A 23,423-nucleotide genomic window follows, 5' to 3' on the forward strand; every position below is an offset into this window, starting at 1 on the left:
CCATCTCTCCAGCCTCTCGTGGGGGCACTTGGTTAACTGTATTCCCATGGATATAGCTTCCCCACAACACACTTGTCGATGCCTACTGTGCTTGCCCAGGAAAGAGCTCCCCTTTGCTCTTCTCTGTGGCTCTTACTCTCTTACTGGACTCAGATCTTGAGTTTTATGAATTTTAGCTGGTGTGCTTGCAGAGAGTAGACCACACAGGTGAGTGTATGGTTGCGCTGAATGCAGTCAGTGATCATGGCCCTGTCTCCCAAACTCCTGTTAAGACACTGAGCATGTTCACCATCTAGAAAGATCTCTCATACCTCAGAGCCTCTCCTTTCAGAAACAACTATGGCACTGATTTCTGTTGTAAATTCGTTTTTCACATTATTGTGTTATATTATAACAATAATAAAATTTTCCTCAAATAAGTTATTTGACAGAAATAAACATTTGATTACCCAGATAGAGGACTGACAACAGATCAAAGTAAGGGTAGCACCAAAGTCCCTCTTTGTGAACCAATGAGTTTTGTTGGAGTTGTTTAAAGGAATATGGGTGAGTGCTTATTTACAGGAGCAGAGATGACTCAAAGGCAGCTCTGTCACCAAAGCCCACCACAGAGGTGGTAACAGTTCATGAAAGCTTTTTTTCTCTTTTGGCCAGGCCAGGTGGTCTGAGTTTCTTTTAGGCAGCTTAGCTTGTCTGAAAGTGTCTCTTTGCAATTCTATTGTACACACACACACACATATACATGTATATAATGTGCATATGCGTATACATGTATGTATGCACAGGAAGGGAGGAATATAGTGAATCTGGTGAGTTTCAGGGACATCCTAAAGCTTCTCAGTTGTTTACTTCCTGAGCTAAGCAAGATGAAATGTTATACACCCCTTTAGACACTCCCTGTATCTTAAGAGCCTCCTTCCAAGGTGGATCATTATTTAGGAAGAAACTGCTACACATTACATGTTCTTAAAAAGAGAAGGAGGAGGGGCTGGAGAGATGGCTCAGCAGTTAAGAGCCCTGGCTGCTCTTCCAGAGGTCCTGAGTTTAATTCCCAGCAACCACATGGTGGCTCACAACCATCTATAATGTGATCTGATGCATACTGGCATACTGTATACAAAATAAATAAATCTTTGGAGAGGGAGAGAGAGAGAGAGAGAGAGAGAGAGAGAGAGAGAGAGAGAGAGAGAGAGAGAGAAGAAAGTATCTCTCTATATAGTCCTAGCTGTCTTGGAACTCAAAATGTAGACCAGACTGGTTTCAAATTCACTGGGATCCTCATGCTTCTGTCTCCTAAGTGTTGGATTAAAGGGGTGTGCCACAGTGGCCAGTTAATATCAGCCCATTCGTAGTGGCAGTTGCTGAGGCTCTCAAGCATTAAGCATAGCTTGTTGTATAGTCAGGCTTTGAAAGGATTGGGATCCCTGGTGTGGGCACTTAGTTTTGTGGAACAACAGTAGTATTGGAGTGGTAGCCGTGCACATGTGTAGCTCTTGTAGGAACACTTTCGAGAGCTTCACCTATGGGGAACTCAATGTAGTGACAACCCAATGTGGTGAATACCTGTCTTTCCTGCTCTCTTCAGCACAATCTCTGCTGCTTGTACTGAGACAGCGGAAGAAGGGGCTTGAACCTGGAGCAGATTTGTGTCCAGATTTCAAAGGGGCATGGTTTTTGATCTTGAGAGATTTTGCAAAGGCTCGCTCCAGACATGCGTAAGGGAAGTACTCAGTGCCTTAAAGTGACATGCACAGGATGGGAAGGAAAATATACCCCAGGTATAGTTTTGTTCACCATGTGCCCTCTACCCTAGAATGGCTATCATGTTAGAGGGCAGAGGCCAGGCAGTGGTAGAACTTGACCAATGCTTTTCAATTTTGGAATAGAAAGTATTGGTCTCGGTAGATGGCCCCATATCCATGTATACGTGATCATCACTATTTGCTCTTAGGCTATCACAAACAGCAGCAGCAGCAGCAACAACAACAGCAACACATGAAATTAAGAGGGGGACACACTGTAAGGTTCCAGAGGAGTTTGGATGATGGAAGTTAGGAAATAGATAAAACCAAAATATATTGTATGACATTTTCAAAAAATTTAAAAAAATGTTAAAATAAATCTGGGTCAAAATCAACAGACCATGCCTCCAGGTTTGCTGAGTACATAGAAAGGGGGTTTTCTGAACTCTCCACGGTTTCAGGTAGCTGTGCTGGAGCAGGGTGAGCCCCGGGACTCTGGGCTAGGTGGCTGCGATGGGAATTTTGACAGCACTGTAGCCATAAGTGCTTGCTTCTCTTCCGGGGCCAACACAGGTGGAGACCTTGGAGTGCTCCCACCACAAGATGGCACTCCAATGTCTATGTTGGAAACTTGGCACTGGGGCTGGCTGGTGATAGGGCTCCATTACTGCTGTCATCCACAGTTGCCTCACAGTCTGTGCTAATGAGATGCTGTCATTTTATCCCTAATGTGTAAATATCATTGCATTGCCAAAGGCTGATGCTCAGGACTAGCAGGGGAGGGAGAAGCTGAGCAGGACTGATTCTGTTTTTTCTGTTATATTTGCATTTGGTCCTTATCACACTGTAATATGGGTTTTGATGGTTCATACAGATGCTAGGCTCTGACAGTGGGAACTGTTTGTCCTGAAGCTAGGATGAGGGATTCTCTCAGAGGCTGAGAGACAATGCTCAGGCTGTGTGATTCGCTTTCTCCCATTTTCTCTGCTCCTTTGACTGACTGTCCTCTTCCTTCAGGTGGAGTCTTATTGGTGCCTGTGGGACTGAGGATGCTGTGGGAGGTCCGGCCTCAGGTCTGATGGTGTGATGCTATTTGCATTTGTTTTCTCTCTATAGCTTGTCTCCACTAGGCTCTTTTCTATGTGTCCAGTCACTATAGACATCCCAGACACCTTGTCTACTTGCTCAGTGGCCCCAAGGCGATGAAATTTCCATCAGCTGGGGGTTGGGAGGGTCCCCGTTACATTAGCCTTGGATAAGTACGCATGGATGATGGCATCTTTGGATCAGGAACCTCTGCTACCTAGGTTTGTTAGATCACCTTGGTGCAGGTGATGGAGGTGATTTAACAGGTGGAGAAGAGCAGCATAGGCCATGCTTTTGTAAAGTCTCACAAGTCACTGGGAAACCCAAGACCATCCGGATTTTTCTAGTTTTATCTTTTACAATAGACCGGTAATCTACTCTGAGTTGCTTTTTTTGTGGTGGTTTTAAGAGCTATGTAACAGCTCAGCTCTTTGGGCGCAAAGTTGCCAAGTGTTATGCCAGAACTCTTTGCCTGAAAGTTGGGTCTATTTTTCCTTATCACACTGACTTTCCTCCTGTATCAGACAGTAATTTTCCTTTTTTTGTTTTTTGTTTTTGGATAGGATTTAGCTATGAAGCTAGGCTAACAAGAAAGTTATTATGTAGTCTAGGAAGGCCTTGAATGGTCAGTCCTCCTACCTCTGCCTCCTGAGTGCTAGGTTACAAGTGTGTGCCACCATGCCTGGAAATTAGTTGACTTTATTTATGTAGTCCTGTTTCTGAGTTCTTTATCTATTCCACTGACTTTTTGCCTACTCTTTTCTCAGTAATGTACCCTTTTGATTATTTTAATTTTATAATAATTTTCTCAAAATTTGATAGACACATGAATTTGTAAACATTTATAGGGCATTTCATAATTTTAAAAATTTATTATAATCTTTTCACATGGCATCTCAATTGTTCTTCCAGTTCCCACACTCCCTCCCTGTTCCACCCTCTTTCCCTCCCCTAGACCTCTGATGGGAGGGAGCCTTCCTCCCCCACGATCTGACTTCTGCTTATCAGGTCTCATCAGGACAGCCTGCATCCCCTTCCTCTGTGTGTTCACAGGCTGCCCCGCCAAGGGGCAGTGATCAAATTGTGGGCGCCAGAGTGCATGTCAGAGGCAGTCCCCATTTCTCCCACCCCATGGGGAGAATGAGCTGTTCATTGGCTAGATATGAACAGAGCCTCTAGGTTTTCTGCTTACAATGTCCTTGATTGGTACATCGGTTTGTGCAGTACCCCTGTGTTTAGATCCCTCAGGTTTGATGGTCTCCTTGTGGAGCTCCTGACTTCTCCGGGTCCTTCCATTCCCCAACTCTTCCATACAACTCTCAGTGCTTTGCCCAGAGTCTAGCTCCGAGTTCCAGTATCTTTCCTGATCCCCCACTGGGTAGAGTCTCTCAGAGGACATCTATATTGGAGTAATATCCACTTATAAATGAGTATATACCACGTGAGCCTTTCTGGGTCTGGGTTACCTCACTCAGGATGATCTTTTCTAGTCTATCAATTTGCCTATAAATTTCAAGATTTCCTTGTTTTTCATAGCTGAATAGAATACTTTCCACTGTGTAAATGTGCTGCAATTTCTTTATCCCTTCTTCAGTTGAGGGGCATCTAGGTTGTTTCCAGATTCTGGCTATTACAAATAAAGCTGCCGCGAACATAGTTGAGCAAATGTGCTAGTTGTACAGTGGAGTATCTTTCTGGTATATGCCCAGGAGTGGAATAGCTGGGTCTTGAGGTAGCACTAGTCCCAATTTTCTGAGAAAGTCTCAGATTGATTTCCCAAGTTGTACAAGTTTGCACTCCTACCAGCAATGGAGTAGTGTTCTTCTTTCTCCACATCCTCACTAGCAAGTGCTGTCACTTGAGTTTTTGATCTTAGCTATTCTGATGAGTATAAAATGGAATCTCAGAGTTGTGTTGATTTGCATTTCCCTGATTTAATTTTTTGAGTTCTTTATATATTTTGGATATTAGTCCTTTGTTGGATTAGGGTCAGTGAAGATATTTTCCCACTCTGTAGGTTGTCGTTTTGTTCTGCTGACAGTGTCCTTTGCCTTACAGAAGATTTTCAGTTCCATGAGGTCCTATCTACTAACTGTTGCTCTTAGAGCCTGAGCTGTTGGTGCTCTGTTCAGGAAGCTGTCTCCTGTGACAGTGAGTTCAAGGCTCTTTTCCACTTTTTCTTCTGACTGATTTAGTGTATCTGGCTTTATGTTGAGGTCTTTAATGCATTTGGACTTTAGTTTTGTGCATGGTGATAAATAAGGGTCAATTTGCACTTTTTAAAAAAACATGTAGACATCAAGTTAGACCAGCACCATTTGTTGAAGATGCTGTCTTTTTTCCATTGTAGGTTTTGGCTTCTTTGTTAAAAATCAAATGTCCATAGGTGTGTGGGTTTATTCTGGTTCTTTGGTTTGATTCCATTGATATTCTACCAAGCAAATCCTACAACTGATAAACACCTTCAGTTAAATGTCTGGATGCAAAAATCAACTTAAATAAATCAATAGCCCTCCTGTATACAAATGACAAACAGGCTGAGAAAGAAATTAGGGAAACTACACCCTTCACAATAGACATAAATAATATAAAGTATCTTAGTGTAACTATAACCAAGGAAGTAAAAGACTTGTGTGAAAAAAGCTTTAAGTCTCTGAAGAAAGAAATTGAAGAAGATATCAGAAAGTGGAAAGATCTCCCATGCTCATGGATTGGGAGAATCAACATAGTGAAAATGGCCATCTTGCCAAAAGCAATCTACAGATTCAATGCAATCCCTATCAAAATACCTACACAATTCTTTACAGACCTTGCAAGAACAATTCTCAACTCCATATGGAAAAACAAATAACCTAGAATAGCTAAGACAATACTGTATAATAAAAGATCTTCCAGAGGAATCTCCATCCCTGATCTCAAGCTGTACTAGAGAGGAACAGTAATGAAAACAGCATGGTACTGGTATAATATATATTTTTAAAGACAGCTTCTCATGCAACCCAAGCAGGCTCCAAATTTGCTATGTAGTTGGGACTGATCCTCCCACCTCCACCTGCTGGCTGCTTGAATTACAGTCCACTGGGATGGATGCCCAGCTTATGTGCACTGGGGATGGAACCCAGCATGTTATTCACGGCAGACAAGTGCTCTACCACTGAGCTACTCCTTATATGTTATTACATTCCATTACTATTATACAGTGTTCTGTTGAGTGTGCCTATTGTGTGTTCAGGTTGGGATGAGCCTGTTTATTTCCTCACACACTGATCATTTCTTTGTGGTGAAAGCATTAACATCCTTTCTTCCAGAGCTGAGGGTGCATCTCGGCGGCCAAGCACTCGCCTAGCGTGTGTGAACCTGGAGATCCGGCACTGAGAGTCAAAGCAACCCTTTATTTTTCTTGAATCATATAATATGTATAGTTACTTGTTCGGAGCCAGCCCGGGGTCATTCAAGGCTAAAAGAGTCTACTGGCTATGGAAAGATACTGATGCCCCGTTCCAAAGCTAACTTCCTCCTTTCAGCCCCTGCAGATGTTTAGCAGGTTAGCTGACTACCTCCTTTCAGCTCCTGCAGATGTTGTTTAGCAGGTTAGCTCGGGACTTCCCGAGAGATACTTAGCTAAAATAGAAACTGTTCCCCTGACCTGATGGTATTATCTAGAGACATTCTCGGGCCCCTCCTACTGCTTAGTTCCTGCCTCCACCCCACATAAGCTTCTGCTTTTGATTCAATAAACGGACCTTGATAGGGACGCTACTTGGTCTTGCCTCTTTCTTTCCTGTCTCACCCTTCAGGAATGGCTCCCCTCTCGACCCTGTAATTACTGGTCCTGCTGGACGGGAAAGTTACTCTGTTGTGCAACAACAATAACAACAACAAAACAAACAAACAAACAAACAAAAAACAAACAAAAAGACCCCAAAACTCAAGTAAGAACCTACTTCTCTTATTGAACTGTAACTGAGTGCCCAGTAACTGACCTTCCCACTTCTCCTGCCCCTGGCAACCAGGATTCTACTGTCAGTATAGTAAATCTTAATATCAGGCGATGTCTTCTCTTTCAACATCATGTGTCTAGGCCTTTGCATCTCTGAGAAACTTGAGAACCATGTTGTCGGTATCCACAGAGTGTTTACTGTGCTTTTGACTGAGGTTGTATTGGACCACTAAAGTCTGGAAGATTGGCATCTTGCCAACATTGAGTTTTCTTATCCATGAAGATAGAGTACCTCTTAATTTATTTGAAAAATTTGAATGGCTGAATTCATCAGCTCAAAAATCTCACTCCAGCTCTGGGCTTCCTCTGTCTTAACGAGGTAGACTGAGTGTCTCAGACCGTTTATTTCGACTGTCAGTTTGACTAGCTGTGGAATCTCTGGGTGTGCCCATGAGATATTTTCTAGATTGAGTTCATTGAGGTGAAAAGACACCCCTCCCCACCCCCCAAGTGCCTGCTTGAATAAAAAGGAGGAAGGTGCTATTTTGCCCCGGCCCACCGGGGTTCGGCTAACGCTGGGGAGGAAATTTTTCCTGTATGGAGACAGAACACTAGACACGAAGAAGGGGGCAAGTCTGCATTCTGATCAAACCCCAGAGGCATGGGTATTTGCGTAAGAAAGGGTTGCTATGGATACCTAACTCTGGAATGCTCCAGCAGGTAGGTATCCACCTTTACAGCTGCTAATTGCAGGAGAGAAATTCCAGGAAAGTCATGAAAGATCTGGCTAGTCAGGAAAAAGCTCCCAGAACTGCTGCTCTCAGGCAGCTGGCCTTTAATCTGATCTTATCAGTAGTCCCACCGGAAAAGGAGTAGCTCAGTGGTCTAGAATGACCAGCTCCTACAATAAACCACAACAGGTGTCTAACTACGGACCTATGACAAAGTCAGCTGGTTTCTGGTGAATGGCAGACTGCTGGAGAAATAGGAACCCAGTTTCTGACAAGATGGCTGAACATTGGCCGTGTAGCCCATCCCCTACACTATTTCAGTTACCTTTCTCTTGCTATGATAAAGTATCCTGGTTAAACAAAATATCACAAGAGAGGAAGCACAGCTTTGTTCTGGCTCACAGTAGGTGGTTACAGCCCTTGTAATAGAGAAATCACAGCAGCAAGGACCCAAGGCAGCGACTCCCTTTGCCTCCACAGTGGGGAGGCAGACAGTGATGACTGCCTGTGCACAGCCTGCTTTCTCCTTCACTTGTGTCCCAGGAATCCTCAAACAGGAGAACGGTGCCTCCTACGTTAAGGATACACCACTCCACTCAGTTAACCTAATCAAGAAGATCTCTCTCAGGTGTGTCCCTAGGCGTGTCCCTCACAGGTGTGTCCTTGTCTCACGGTGATGCCAGGGCTTGTCACACTGACAGTCAACACTGACCATCACAGAGCTGACCACTGGCAATCACTTCTTTCTGCTTTCTGACTGTGGGTGCTGTCTCCGGCCACGATGGACTGACTGCGTTCTCTACTGTGAGCCAAAATAAGCCATTCTCCCTTAAGTTACTATTGTCAGGTGTTTTGTTGCAACAAGTCAAGTAGCTAATATGCTGTTGTTTTGACAGAGTGAGATAAAGTTGGTGTTGTGGTAATTTATGGCAATATTTCTTCTTAAAAAATACGTTAAAGACACTGGAGAGAAGTTAATAACAGCAGCAGTTGTAACAGCAAGAGGCATCATATTAAATGACAAAGCCCAGATTCTGTCTCTTGATAGCTGACTCTGCACCCTGTACCATGCACCATGCACCCTGCACCCTGCACTCTGCACCCTGCACCCTGCACTCTGCACCCTGCACCCTGCCCCCTGCCCCCTGCACCCTGGGCTCCTGAGCCCCAGCTCAAAGCATCAACCATCAAATAGAATGTGCAATGTGCCTGGGGCCTTGAAAAAAGCAAGAGGAGGCATAGAAATGCCTTACAAGTAGGGGGGCAAGGTGTTTGGGACACTGAATGGAGGACATAGAACAGAAGCCGGCTGAGGGGAAATGGCTTGAGGTAGACGCGTGTGCAGAGGAACAGCTGTAGACAGCATAAACACTGATGAACTTCACAAGACTTGCATTTTGACATGAATTAAAAATGATGCTTTTGTAGCTTTCTTTGAGGAAACACCTTTCCCTTTTAAAACATCTCCTCCCTCCCCTCCCATTCCTTCTTTTATGATCAGGGAAGAACTAGTTTCCTATTTCAAGCCAGAAGAACTCCCAAGGCCCTTGCCCCAGGAAGAACCACAAGCTGACAATGATGACAAGTTGATTCCCCCTTGTTCTCCCTCCTGAAGTGTGATGTTTGGGACCTTTGCCCAACACTGGGTTTGCTTGTCACTTTGGATGTTGCCGGAAGGATTTGCAAAAGCTCTCAGCAAACTTGCTGACTGAAGGAACGAGTGACGTGGTTGGAACTGGAATTTGCTGAGAGATGAGGTTGAACAAAACCTCACTGTCAGAAAAGTCAAAAGAGTAATATCTCTGGCCAAGGACAACATTATATTCAAGACACAGGGTCTACTGCAAGAGACAGGGCCTTACATTTTATTTTTGAGAAGCTTTAAAAATAGAGAAAGCTTGAATAGGCATTTACTCACAGAAGATATACACACGGGCCATACACAAGTGACCTGATATTCAGCATCTTTGTTAGGGCAATAAAACAAAAGTCACAGTGAGATATAAGCCACCACTGCACCACGTCATGTCTACGGAAATGATTATAACCAAAAGCAAAAAAGTAGGGGTGGTAAAAGGGGGGAGAAATTACAGCCCTCATATGTTGCTGGTAAGACTGCAAAATAGGGCAGATGCCATGAAAAGTGGAAGTTCCTTACAAAATGAAATGTGGAGGCACCAAAGACTTGGCAGTTACAGACTTAGGGAGCCGCCAAGGAGCTGGAAACAGGGATGCAAATGTTACTTATTGCCCTGTGCATTGCAGCATTATTTAAAGCAGCTGTTGTGGTTTGAATGAGAATGGCCGCTGTAGGCCTATAGCGGGTGGCACCGTTAGGAGGATGAAGTGAGTTGCTAAGGGGTGGGCTTTGAGGGTTCTGAAGCTCAAGCCAGGCCCCGTGTCTCTCTCTCCCTGCTGTCAATATTGAGAGTCTTTTAAAAGTGCTCTCCACCTTGTATTTTGAGTCAGGATTTCTCACAAAACCTGAAGCTCAAGGGTTTGCCTGGCCTAGCTGGCTACCCAACCTCAAGGACCCTCTTGTTTCTACCTCCCAGTGCTGGAATTTTAGGCATTCTCTGCCACACCCCATTTTTTTTTTTTTTTTTAAATATGGCTCCTGGCATCTAAACTCAGGCCCTCATGCTTGCCTTTCAAACATTTACCCACGGAGCCGTCTCATAGTCACCTGATGTGCATACTCTAACTGCCTTTTTTAAATTCATTTTTTTTTTTATGTTTGTAATTTGTTTATGACCACTCCTGATCATAAACACTTCTGCTGTTTTTTCTACTAGCAATGATGTTTCCGGGCCTCCTTGCACCTTTTGTCTGGGTCTGTGTAAGGTATGCATAAATATTTGTTCATGTGCATATGCACATGTGTTGCAAGTAAGCACAAGTGTGTATTTGTGTAGGGGCCAGGGCTCAGTGTTGGGTGTCTTCCTCTGTTGCTTCTCACCTTATTTTTTGAGATAAGGACTCTTGCTAAACCTGGTGCTCATTAATTAAGCTAGGTTGGCTAGTGGGCCCCAGAGGTTCCTGCTCCTCTCTGGTGTCTTCAGGACTGCTGGCGTGAATGCTGCACCTAATGTCTTATTTGGGTTTTGAGGATGTGGATTTCGATTTTTATGCTTGGGTGGCAAGCACTTTGCTGACTGAGAAATCTCCTTAGCCCTTCCTTTTGTTTTAAAGAAACATGTAAAAGTGGAATTGTTGAGTTAAGTGTACACAATAAAAAACTATTGACACGTAAGTCAAATAACACAACCATTGGACTCACACTAGCCTATCTCAGTTCTATGCAGCAATGGCTTTTATTTTCAAAACATGCCACCAATCCAAAACAAAGGCCTGTGCCATTGACAGGGCTGTAAGTCAGGTCTAGAGACCTGTGTTTGGCGGTTTGGTTGTCAGTGTGTGGTGCTGTTGGGAGGATGTAGGGCAGTGGTTCTCAACCTTCCTGACACAGTGACCCTTTAATACAGTTCCTCATATTGTTGCTACTGCATAATTGTAATTTTGCTACTGTCATGATTTGTAATGCAAAAATCTGACATGCAGGCTATCTGGTATGCAACCCCTGTGAAAAAGTTGTTTAACCTCCAAGGGGGTCACGACCCACATGTTGAGAAACACTGCTTAGTACCCTTAAGAATTGGAACTGACTTAGGATTCAGGCTCCTTGGAGTGTGGGAAGGAATGTTGGAGCCCAATTTCCTCTCCCTCCTCTCTTTGCTTCCTAGCCTTCATGTGGTAAGCAGACTTCATATGCCATACACTCCCATCAGAGCAACGAGGCCAGGAAGCTTTAAAACTGCAAGCCTAGAACCTTTCCTCTTTATAAGCTGTTCATTTCAGAGATATTTGTTACAGTAATGAAAACCTGATCAGTACATACAATTTCTGTACCTTAGTCCTGACTGTCAGCCAAATCACCCACCCCTCACTTTTTCATTATGATGTATTTCTCATAAATAAAACCATACCGTAAGTGACCTTTGGTGTCTGACTCTTTCAAAGGATGTTCCTATTGTAGCCTTGATCAATGTTCCACCATTCCCCCTCTTCCCCTTCCTCCTCCTTGTCCTCTTCCTCCTCCTCCTCCCTTTTTTAATTACTGAAAAGTAAATGGACAAGTCACATTTTGCTTATCTGGTTATCTTTTTTAGGTTACACAGGGAACAGGGGCAACAGAATGGCGATGCTGGTCTGAGTTCTCCCAGAGGCAGATCCCAGGACAGGGATTTGTAGTGCTGACTCTTCCGATTTTCTCTTGGAGAACAAAAGCAAAGGAAGGGAAGCAGAGAAGAAGGGACCACACTTGACAGCAGCACCAACGTCTGAGTCCTTTCCCCCAGGAAACGGGGGGTGCTGTCACTCATTCCACAGAAGAGGAAACTGAGGTAAGATACAGATCTGGAATCTGAGCTCAGATCCAGCTCAAGCACCATTGCTTTTTCACGGTCTCAGACTGAAAATGTATGCCCACCCGACCCCCCACTCCCGTCCCCCACCCCCATCCCCCGCCCCCCACCCCCCGCCCCGCACAGTTTCATTCAGATCCATTGTGTGTCCCAGCCTTCCAGGTGCCCGAGCCTCCCTTCCATTTCACTGGCGTGGTGGACAATGCAACAGCTCCCCTTGCTCTGTGCTTGAGGTTGAAAGTGTTTTCTTAGATCCTGGTCTGGGATTTGACTTCTTATGGGTGTAACTTCTCTTTTCTCTGATCCCACTGAACATTTCTGGAATTGCTTTGGAAAAAGACTTTGAGTAAAAAAAAAAGAAAGAAAAAAGAAAAAAAAAGTTCCAAAACAGCAACAGACTCCCAAAGAGAAACATGAAGGGTTTGAAATTTAAAATTAATTAAATTTTATTAAACCTGAAATTAATTAGCCCTGTCCCTTGGTTAAATCTCCCATAGAGGGTGCTGAAGCTGGTTGTACGTGGCTGAGAATAAATGGACTTTAGGTGCAGGCTGCTGTATTTGAAGCGAGCTCTGGGGAGGGGGGGGGTGGAGGGAAGAGGTTGAAACAGCCCTCTCACTAAGCAGTTCCAAGTAGCGGGTTCTCAGCACAGTTGAAAGCAGAAGAAGAGCCCATGTGCAGGGGTGGGAGGCAGTAAATCAACAAGGCAAACACAGGAACTGCAGTCTCTCAGGAGATGGGCTCTTTCCGCATTTCAATAAAGGGTTGTGTAAACCACAGTTAGGCTGGGCCCTTGTGGAGTTATTTACTGGTCATTAGCTGCTCCAAAGGAGGAGCTAGGGAACAATAAATGGAGAAGCTTCAATTAAAAGTTAGGAATTCCAGCCATCGAATATGAAGAAATAGGCAGCAACAAATATGGAGGTCTCTGAGGTAAATTCACAAAACAGAAGAAAGCTTTACCCCAACTTCTGTGTGCCGCGCTGGGCCTGGGCAGCTCTCCGCCTGGTGTCTGTGCAGATGCACATGTGTCGCTCAATCACCCAGTCGGCCATTTCTTTTTCCAGGAAATCTGAAGAGTTAAATAAAGAAGGTTTATTTCCCCAAATGTCACGCAGATTGAGCCACCTGCTCTGTGTCACTGGTGGAACTTGAGGCCATTGCGCTGACTGAAGCCAGAAAGGACATGCGTAGCCAATTAGCTGGCGGCAGTCACGTGGGAAGCGTCCAAGAGAATGTGAAATAGTCGGTGCTGGGAAAGAACATTCTTGGTGTCACACAAGGGAGCACACTAACAAAGGGAAATGAAGCTGGCGAGGCAATTGCTCTTTGTAAAAGGTGAGTCATGCCCAAACCAAACTAGCATGAACCTACGGTTCTGTTCTTCTTCTACAGCTTGTGGTGACTGTGTCTTGCCCTGTTAGTGGGAGCTTGACCCCACTTCCTGCTCCACTGAGGTGTGAGGAGGTAAGACGTGCCACCCTGTGGTGATGTGAATAGCAACGGCTCCCCATAGACTCATGTGTTTGAATGCTTGGCCAGAGAGAATGGCACGATTAGGAGGTGTGGCCTTGTTGGAGGAAGTGTGTCACTAGGGGGGAGGGATTTGAGGTTTCAGAAGCTTAAACCAATTTACTTCCTGCTGCCTGAGGACCAAGATGTAGAACTCTCAGCTCCTTCTGCAGCACCATGTCTGCCTGTGCGCTGCCAAGCTTCCCGCCATGATGATAATGGACTAAACCTTTGCACTGTAAGCCAGCTTCCTTTATAAGAGTTGCTATGGTCTGGCGGATGATTCAGGGGCCAAGTACTGAACTGACCACAGATCCTTCTAGAAGTTTCTGAATGTTTTTCAACATCTTTATAGAGGCAAAGAAGCATCTAGGGAGTAGAAAATGCCCCAGCTGAGGATGGGGATGGTGGATGGGAGTTTGGAATATCTGTCCAGTTGAAGGCCATGGTGGGGTCTGTCCAGCTGGGGACCAGGAATGGAGTTCTGTCCAGCTGGAAACTTTGAAGGGGAGGGGAGCTGCTGTTGCTGATTCTTCTAAGCAGAAAGACTGTTTGCTGCAGGCACAGAATGTTTACAAAGAGAAGGCAAGCTGGCTAGCCCCTGATTCTTTTCCTTTCCCAACATGGAGGTGAGAAAGGGAAGTCTTACTGTGGCTGCTGTGGCTGCTTCAGACCTCCCTTGAAAGTAACGAAACTGAGAAAGAGCCCCCACAACCCTGCAAAATTATATGTGCACATTAGCCTGTGTGTGTGTGTGTGTGTGTGTGTGTGTGTAAAGCCTTTGAAACTCCTACTACCCAGAACCAAGCCTATTCTCCATCCTCCTCTGTTTCTCTCTCTCTCTCTCTCTCTCTCTCTCTCACATACCCTTATACACACTCCCATGTACCCACACTTACAGGGTTCTCACACATTCGTACACACATACACGTGCATGCTCACACCCACACTCACACCCATACATGCTGCTATGTAAATGAGATCACATCGTGACTGCTGGCTAACCTGCTTTTTCATTCAACATTCTGCCATGGTCTTCTTTCTGGGTCAACACATTTAGAAATATCTCATCAATTTTAATGGCTGCTTAAAATTCCACTGTGTGGTTAAAATATATCCTGTTTAACTGGGCCCCTATTGGTGGACATCTAGGTTGATCTGATGTTGATCAGAGAGTGTGGCTTTGAAAACCCAGTGGTTACAGTGAGGCCTACATGCATAATTTACTGTTCATTTCAGCACATCCTTTTAAAAAACATGTCTCTTGTTTTAAGTGTATTAAATGTAACTTTTTTTTTTTTTTTTTTTGCAGGTGTGTGTGTGGAATTGAGGTAAGAAAGATATTTTGGCATTGTTTCCTAAGACCCTGAGTTTGTTCCCTAGAGATGTCTCAGTATGGAAATGGAACCAGAAATCAGGACGAAGTCAGGGCTCTCAGGATTTCTGAGGACGAGGGGTATGCTAGAAGTTCTGGGCTTTCTCTGACCTATGGTCCTTGAGGATGGACTAGACACAGCAGGTGAGAATGAGGACACAGAGGCAGAGAGAAACAAGAGAAAGCTATGGCTTCTCAGGGACATCTCGACTGGTTGGCATAACCCAGTTGAAGCTGAGTTCCGATGTCTCAGAAGAGCCCAAGGGCCCAGAAAATGATGCTCTTGTGAGATGCGCGGTTAGACACCAGTGCAGAACGCATTAGAGACACTAAACAAGCTTAGTAGTGGTCTGAGGGTTTAAGAATTCAGGATAAGCCAGGCGTGGTGGCGCACGCCTTTAATCCCAGCACTCGGGAGGCAGAGGCAGGCAGATCGCTGTGAGTTCGAGGCCACCCTGGTCTACAAAGTGAGTCCAGGGCGGCCAAGGCTACATAGAGAAACCCTGTCTCGAAGAAAAAAAAAAAAAAAAAAGAATTCAGGATAAAGCCAGCCCCAAGTCAGTGCTGTAAAATTTTTGGAAATTGGCCTGGTACAGGAATGAGATGGTTAGGAAGAGCACCATAGGATGAGGGATCTGATATGATGGCGGGGACACACACACACACACACACACACACACGGCGGTACAATTCTCACCTTCACAAAGCCTCACATGTAGACAAGCAACAAGGCAACTTTAAAATGCTGTGCTAAATGTTATGACAGAGACATTCCCAGCCTGGGGAAGTGCTGAGGTTGGAGAAAACATAACCAAGACCGTATCTTCCAGTGGAGTCGTCCTAGTGTCTTACTTATATTAAGTCAGATACAATGAATGGGTATTTGCCTCAGTGCCCAACATCACTGTCTTGTTAGAAAATTAAAGAATTGGAAAATAAAAGTATAAACAGGTTCTAAATTATTAGGGTTGGCATTAAAGTCAGCTTGCCATAAGTTAGAATCACCTGAGTAGGGAGCCTGATCCCAACATTACCTTGTCCCCTGGTTACCTTGATTGGTGTGGGAGACCCACCTCAACTGTGGATGGCGTGTTCTGGTAGAGAGAGCCAAGTAGAGAGAGCTGGCAGAGGGCAGGGTCCTAGGTAGACAGAGCCAAGTAGAGAGAGCCGGTGGAGGGCAGCATCCTTGGCTTTTTGTCTCTTGGCCTCCCCTTGCCACTGAGGTGATTTTCCCTGTTGCCGCTGCTTCCGTTGCTGATATTGAAAGAGCATTTGCAAGCTTCTATTGTGGACAAGGCACCAGCTGCTCTCTAGGAACCTTCTGGATTTCCAGTGCCAGATCGGGACCACTGAGGCACCCTGCCTGGTGCCGGGTGAGTCGTTGCCTAGACAGTCAGTGTGGGTTCTCTGACTGCAACCCAAGGACTGAGTAACTACCAGGTCCTCAACCTTCAGGTGTTCTTATTATTTTACTATCTTACTATTTTAAAGTTGAATGTATATATATATATATTTCTCCCATTGGTTTTGTTTTTCTAGAGAATCCTGTTAACACATACATCACAATGAATGTGTATGTGTTTGTGTGTGTGTGTGTGTGTGTGTGTGTGTGTGTGTGTGTGTGTGTCTTGTTTAATGATCAGCACAACCAAATTAGTTAGAGCATGGTCACTATCTACAGTTCCCACTCTAATAAAGAAGTGATCTAGGGACTTCCTGAAAAAAGAACTCAAAATAAACACACTAAGATGTAAGGAAACCCAGGTCCACAAGGGAACCAGAGTAGGAAAACAGTGCACGAGCAGAAAGTGCTGATTAAGAAGGAAGCAGGGCGAGGAGGTAGCTTGGCTGGTAAAAGTGTTTGCTGAGCAGGGATGAGGCACCTTCAGTTGAGTCCCAGCACTAAGGCAAAAGAGAAAAATTTTAAAGCAGTTCATGTTGGCACACGCTTGAAATCCAGTGCTGGGGACCGCTGGGGCTCACTGGCCTACCGCCTTAGCCAGCAGCATGCCTCAAGCAACAAGGTGGAGAGCAACTCAGGAAGACACCTACTGCTGACTTCTGGCCTTTTCATGTACTTATGAACCATGCGTCACCTCCTCCCCGGCCATGCACACATGCCTACCTGTCCCCAGTCCCACCCCTTCACACATAAATAAATACTACAATCACCACAAAGTATAACTGAGAAGACATTCTGGTGCCGAAGAAGACAAGGAGAGAAGTGACAGAAGAGAGAACAAGCCGGGACAGAACACTTGAAACTAGCAAGCGAGAGGAACAGAAATGACATGGAACGAGTGAAGAAAGCTGAAGGGACACCCCCAAGAGCTGGAAAGCCAGCGTTTTGCAGGTCTCCCAGCAGCTGATGTAAGAACTGAAGCCCTTTGTAGGGCAGGAGCAGAACGGAGGCACGGAAATGATGCTGGGATCCCCGTGTGATTGTTCTCGGACTTAGAGAAGAGGTGGGAAACGCTTCGTAGTTGCTATGATCTCAAATTATGGAAAAGGAAGCTGGGAGAAGAGATCATTTAAGGAAAATGAGACGTGCCCAGGAATTTGCTTGACATGAGCCCGGGAGGTAAAAAAACTCCATACCTGGTGTTTGGTAGTTTCTGAAATTACTTTGTCCAACTCACGTGAGGCCAAGGACTGGGTGTGAATGCTTGCTTCCACATGTGGAGGGGCGAGGCTGGGATTTTTGGCATGATGTTCACGGACTATGTGTTCAGGATCATCTAGAAGTGTCTTGCACATCCCTAAGGCTCGCCCTAGAGCTCTAGAGGTGGACACGCTTGTGATGTGTCTAGCACCCATCTTGATGCCTCTCCCACTTGCCCTTTCTTAAAAGGATTAAGCCTTTGCAGTTCAGGTGTACAGCTGAAATTTTGATATAAAACTCTGGTAAAGCTCATCTTAAGAATAGCCTGATTTTCTCTGAGGAATTGCTATTTTAAATTTTTCTTTCTGACAGTGACTGTTTCAAGAATGGATGTCTGACTCAGTTGTGTTTAGGAGAGAGGTAAATAGAAGCCATTCAAAACTCCAGCACATCTTCCTGTAATAAAGCAGCATAGGAAAAGACAGCCTTGTTTCTGTTGAATTGGAATCTTACACCCGGAGCGTCTGCTGGTGGCATTTGTGACATACTTGAACATTAAGCCAACACTAAAACACACACACGAGAGACTGGAGGAGCAGAGAGGAACACCTAAACGTCATCGTGGAGTGGCTGGATCCACCTGCACCAAGTTCTGCCTCCCCAACAGGACCCCCACTATGTGTTCATGGTTTGTGTTTTCATGACCAGTGCAGATCCACTGAACGGCAGCCTCTGCTGATGAGCTTGCCCCAGGCTATCCTGCCTCACACTCAGATGAGCAAACCGCAGTGGAGACAGACTGCCCTGAGCAAGCTGCCTGTCACAGGATCATGTTTTGGTCCTTGCTTTGTCACTCTGTTTCTGAGCTAGATGGGGCTATTCAGTTTTTTCTTTCGAGCCCTAGCTTCCCCACAGGTGAAGAAAGGAGCATCTTAGAGATCCTCTTATGTGTTCTCCTGCTATGCCACTCTGGAGTTCTAGGTACCTTGTGACTGCCTTTGGTAGGAGAGAACACAAGTAAAAGATTTTATTAAATGCTTTGGCATGGGCCCAATAGAAGGGAAGGAATGTTGTTTTATTTTTATTATTATTATTTTTTTTACAAAGCTGTATATGGGGCTGGAGAGATGGCTTAGTGGTTAAGATCACTGGCTACAATTCCCAGCACCCACATGGCAGCTCACACCCATCTGTAACTCCAGTTCAGGGCTTCTGATCCCATCACACAGATACACATGTGGGCAAAACACCAATGACCATAAAAATTCTATATCATCTATCTATCTATCTATCTATCTATCTATCTATCTATCTATCTATCTATCCACCCATCTATCTGCTGGGTGTATATTTTACTCTCTAGAAAAATGGCATGATTACCCTCAGGGATTCAGTGGTTTTATTGTTTACAAAAATATATTTATGGACTCTGACTACAGTATGGGGCCAGCCCTTTATTCCCTTGCAGTGTCTGACTGAATGATTATGAAATAAGAAAAGGTTGGGTTTCTTTGTACAGCATATTAAAGTGCAATAGAATCTTTCATTTCACAAACCACGGGGAAGAGGGAAAGGGTTCAGATAAAAGAAGGCAGCTTTAAAGGAGGTTTAAGGAATGAGATACCTAAAGGGGCAGGTGGTAAGAAAGGGCCCCAGAGACATGGATGCAGAGAGCTTTTAGGATGAGATGTGGGTCACAAATGCCACATCATTGGTATGGAATGCTGTCTCTCTGTGACTCTGTGCTGGATTGTACCTCTAGCCCACAATCCTAGACCTTCAGTGAAATTATACAGCCAACTTCCTGTTCTTGTGTTTGAGGTACTTTGGGAGAACAATGAGAGAATGGAGAAGAAAATTCATTGTGATTTGGAGACAAGAACAAAGACTACGCACATCCCTTTTTTTTTTTTTTTTTTTTTTTATTTTTGGTTTTTCACGACAGGGTCTTTCTGTGTTAGCTTTGGCCATCTTGGACTCACTTTGTAGACCAGGCTGGCCTCGAACTCACAGCGATCCGCCTGCCTCTGCCTCCCGAGTGCTGGGATTAAAGGCGTGCGCCACCACACCCGGCTAAAAAACTGTGTAGCCCAGGCTGGCCTCGAACTCATGATCCTCCTGCCTCTGCCTCCTTCAGCAAATCCTACTGGCGTGTGCCCTTAAAGAGAGTTTCAGAGGCAGTAAAATCACACAAGAAGTGATCAGATACAGTGGTCCTTGTATCTGAGAAACCTTGGAATAACTGAAGGATGCTCACAAGGTGAACACCCAGAATGAGAAGAGGGCTCGAGCCATTTGTCATGAATAATATAGAGAAGTGTAAGGTTAGAGCCTGCCGGGGCGCTCTGGAGGACACACAGGCAGATGTGCAGGATTCTGTGTCCCAGTGTGAATTACTAAGTGGGAATTAGGTGGTTCCATTTTCAGACGTGAGGTCTGAGGCTGTGAACTTTGCTCCCCAGTGTCCCCTTTCCTCCTTGGTGAGACAGGATGGGCTGAGCTGGCTGGAGTTGGGCACTCCATTTCCTTCGGGCCAATTAGACTCCTATTAAACCTAGGAAGGTGAAGTTCTGATTAAGAGGGTCTTCTGAGGGCAGATCATGTTAAAAAGAACAGAGTTTCATAATGGCTTCTCTCTCCACCCCTTACAGGCATGCATTTCTGCACTGAGCCTCTCCTCTGACCCTTCCCAACCTCTTTGCATGTGGATCTGCACTCTGGTGATTATGACAGGAATATGAAGACTCTCCAGTGAACATGATTGCTGCCTTGTTTGATGTTTCTTTTAGCAATTTCATACGTGTAAATCATGTTTTAGGATCATTTTGTCCCATTGTCCCCCAATCCTCCGGCACTCCTGATGAATCCCTTCCCCTCATATGTTTTTCTACTTTTATGTCTCCTTTTGTGTGACCCCATTGAGTTCACTTAATGTTGCTTGCATGAGCTTGGGTAGGCTATCTACAGGAGCATGGGCAATTTCCCAGTGGCACGGCACTGAAGAAAATGATGCTCCTTCTCCTTAGTGACCATGGACTGCAAACAGCTGCTCAAGGGGACACAGAAATCATGATGAAATGCTGATGGGCTCAGCCAGTGCCAGCAACCACAGATGCTGTGAGCTCATGAGTGCAATGTTCCCGTCCTGTTCAGAAGGCAGCAGCTCATAGCATTCCTTCCCGTCACCCCACTCCTTCTGTGATGTTCCCTGGAACATGGAGTGGACAGTGTAGGTGTCCCACTTCCAGCTGGGCTTTCAATTGTCATTTCTTTTTTTTTAATTTTTTTATTTTTTATTATTTTTTTTTAAATTTTTTAAAAAATATTTTATTTAGGTTTAATCTATGTGCATTGGTGTGACAGTGTCAGATCTTGGAGTTACAGACAGTTGTGAGCTGCCATGTGAGTGCTGGGAATTCAACCCTGGTCCTTTGGAAGAGCAGGCAGTGCTCTTAACCACTGAGCCATCTCTCCAGCCCCTCAATTGTCATTTCTTCTTAACACATTAACCTGCCATGAATCTCTGCATTAGCGGCCACCTGTTGCTGATTCCTCTCTGTTTGTTTACTTCCATGTGGGTGTTGGGAGCCACACCTAGGTCTTCTGGAAGAGTCGTAAGTGATCTTAACTGCTGAGCCACAGCTCTGGCTCCAATAAATCTCTATCTCAGTCTCTGTCTCAGTCTCAGTCTCTGTCTCTGTCTCTGTCTCTGTCTCTTTTTCTCTCTGATATTTGATTGGAATCTTGTCACTACAAAATTTCTCCAAATCCTGGAGATATTTCCAGACAAACAAGGAGCCTAGAGGCTGAGGAAGCTTTATGATGTCAGCACCCACTTTTGGAGATTGTGGACCTGTTCTCCAGTCAGTGTGCATAACCTTTATCAAGATGGAAACAAACCCAGTGACAACCTTCAGTGAATTAGAGGTGGCCCAATCAGTGCTCTCTAGTCATTCCTGGGGGACAGCAATGACGATAAGATTCTGGGAAGGCAGGCTGTGATAACGGGACTATTCCATAGCTCTTTACCACTCTACTGGGCAAGTAATTGTGCTACTGGAGGCTCTGCACCCAGCAGCCTTGTTGAACTTCTCAGTTTCCTCCTATTCTTGTCATAGCCAATTAAAGCTGCATCAGCTATACCTTCTGTGTTTGCCTGTCCCACCTTACAGCTCTGCCCTGTGCTGGTGAATAACTCATCTAGGCTTTATCATGTTCCTTACCTGGTCTCCCAGCCTCTCTGCTTTCTTTAATTGGCCATCAGAATTCTTCAATTGTGTCTTAGAGAATCTCTTAGCTCAAGTGTCATAAAAAGAATCCTTTGGCTTTAAGTAAAATTTACAATCTCTCCCGTCTCTTGGCTCCTATAATTATCTTCTTACAAACACTTTCATGAGATAAGAGCTTTTTTTATTTTGTAGATTCTGAGACCAAACAGATAAGCCATCATGGACAATGATACTAGTAAATTCTAATTATTTTTTAGAGCTCAGTAGTAACTCATATTAACACAGGCACAGGCATTCATTTCCATTAAAGACTTACTGCTGAGTCTTATGTAAAGTTCTTGTGTGGGGAGGGGGTGGAGTGAGGTGGTGTTCAGCAGGTCTTTCTCAGGGAGACTTTCTGAAGTTGAGAGGACCTGGCACTGCTGCCTGAGTTGATAATGAGTAACAGCTGGTTTGGGATTCTCCAGTTCATAAAAACATCCAACTCGGGGCCCAAAGTCACCTCATTATTTTCCTTCTTGTAAGATTCAGCTTCAAGTGCCATTTGAGGAACTATTTCTGGTGAAGTGCAAAGGAGATTAGATTTTCTGTGTGTCAGCTTGACCTATATTTCATTCCACACAGTTTTTTTTTTTTTTTTTACTTTGTTTTAGAACAAAAGAATAAGCTTGTTAAATCATGTTTTATTAAAGTTTAGGTTAACATGGTATAGAAATGACAACAGAGAGGTTTAGGATCATAGGGTTTTTTTTCTAGTTCCTGTGAGTTTGGGTCATATATTTAACCTTAGAAGGCTAAACTTTTTGACTTGTGAAATGTGAGGATAACTCTAGATTGGGTGTGTGCTAGCTATGTCTCTGTTCTATCACTGAACACCGTGACTGAAAGCACTGGAAAGGAAAAGGTTCATATAGTTTACATGTCCCTAGCATATTTCATCACTGAAGGAAATGAGGGCAGGATCCTGGAGGCGGGATCCTGGAGGCGGGATCCTGGAGGCGGGAACCTGGAGGCGGGATCCTGGAGGCAGGAACCTGGAGGTGGAAACCTGGAGGCGGGAAGTGATATAGAGGCCATGGATGTAGAGATGCTGCTTACTGCCTTGCTCCCTATGATTTGCTTAGTCTTATACTAGCAAGGTCCATCTGCTCAGGGATAACACTAATGTCAGTGGGCTAGTTCCTCTCATATTAATAATCATTAACCAAGAAAATGCTCTTGAGGTCAGCCTGATATAGGCATTTTCTCAATTGATACCCCCTCTACTCAGAAGACCCTGTATTGTTCTTTTTTATACAACCTAAGACCACTCGTCCATTTGTGGTACCATCTACAATGGGTTGGGTCCTCCCATACCATTCATATTTAACAAAATGTCACATATATTTGACTCCTGGACAACCTGATGTAGGCATTTTCTCAATTGGCATTCTCTCTTCCCAGATGACTCTAGCTTATATCAAGTTGACAACAAACAACAAACTAACAAACTAACTAGAACGAGCAACAATTAGGTAGTTTTCAATTGAAGCCCACTGCCACCCTGGTGTTCTGAAGCTAACTTATGATCAACTAATGATGTCTGCCACGGGCACAGGGTGGAGGAGAAACAGCATAGAAGCCAAGATTTGTTTTCTTTCTTTCTTTTTTTTTTTCATTATCTTTACAAAGTTCTTCTAGAGGATACAAGAGGCCACTCCAGTCAGGGAAGCAGATAGGCTAACTGTGTATCTTCGCCTCTCTTCTCCAGCTCTGTTGAAGAGCACCCGCTGCAGCCTCCCT

Source organism: Acomys russatus, chromosome 25 (assembly GCF_903995435.1).
Source record: "Acomys russatus chromosome 25, mAcoRus1.1, whole genome shotgun sequence".
NCBI lineage: Eukaryota > Metazoa > Chordata > Mammalia > Rodentia > Muridae > Acomys > Acomys russatus.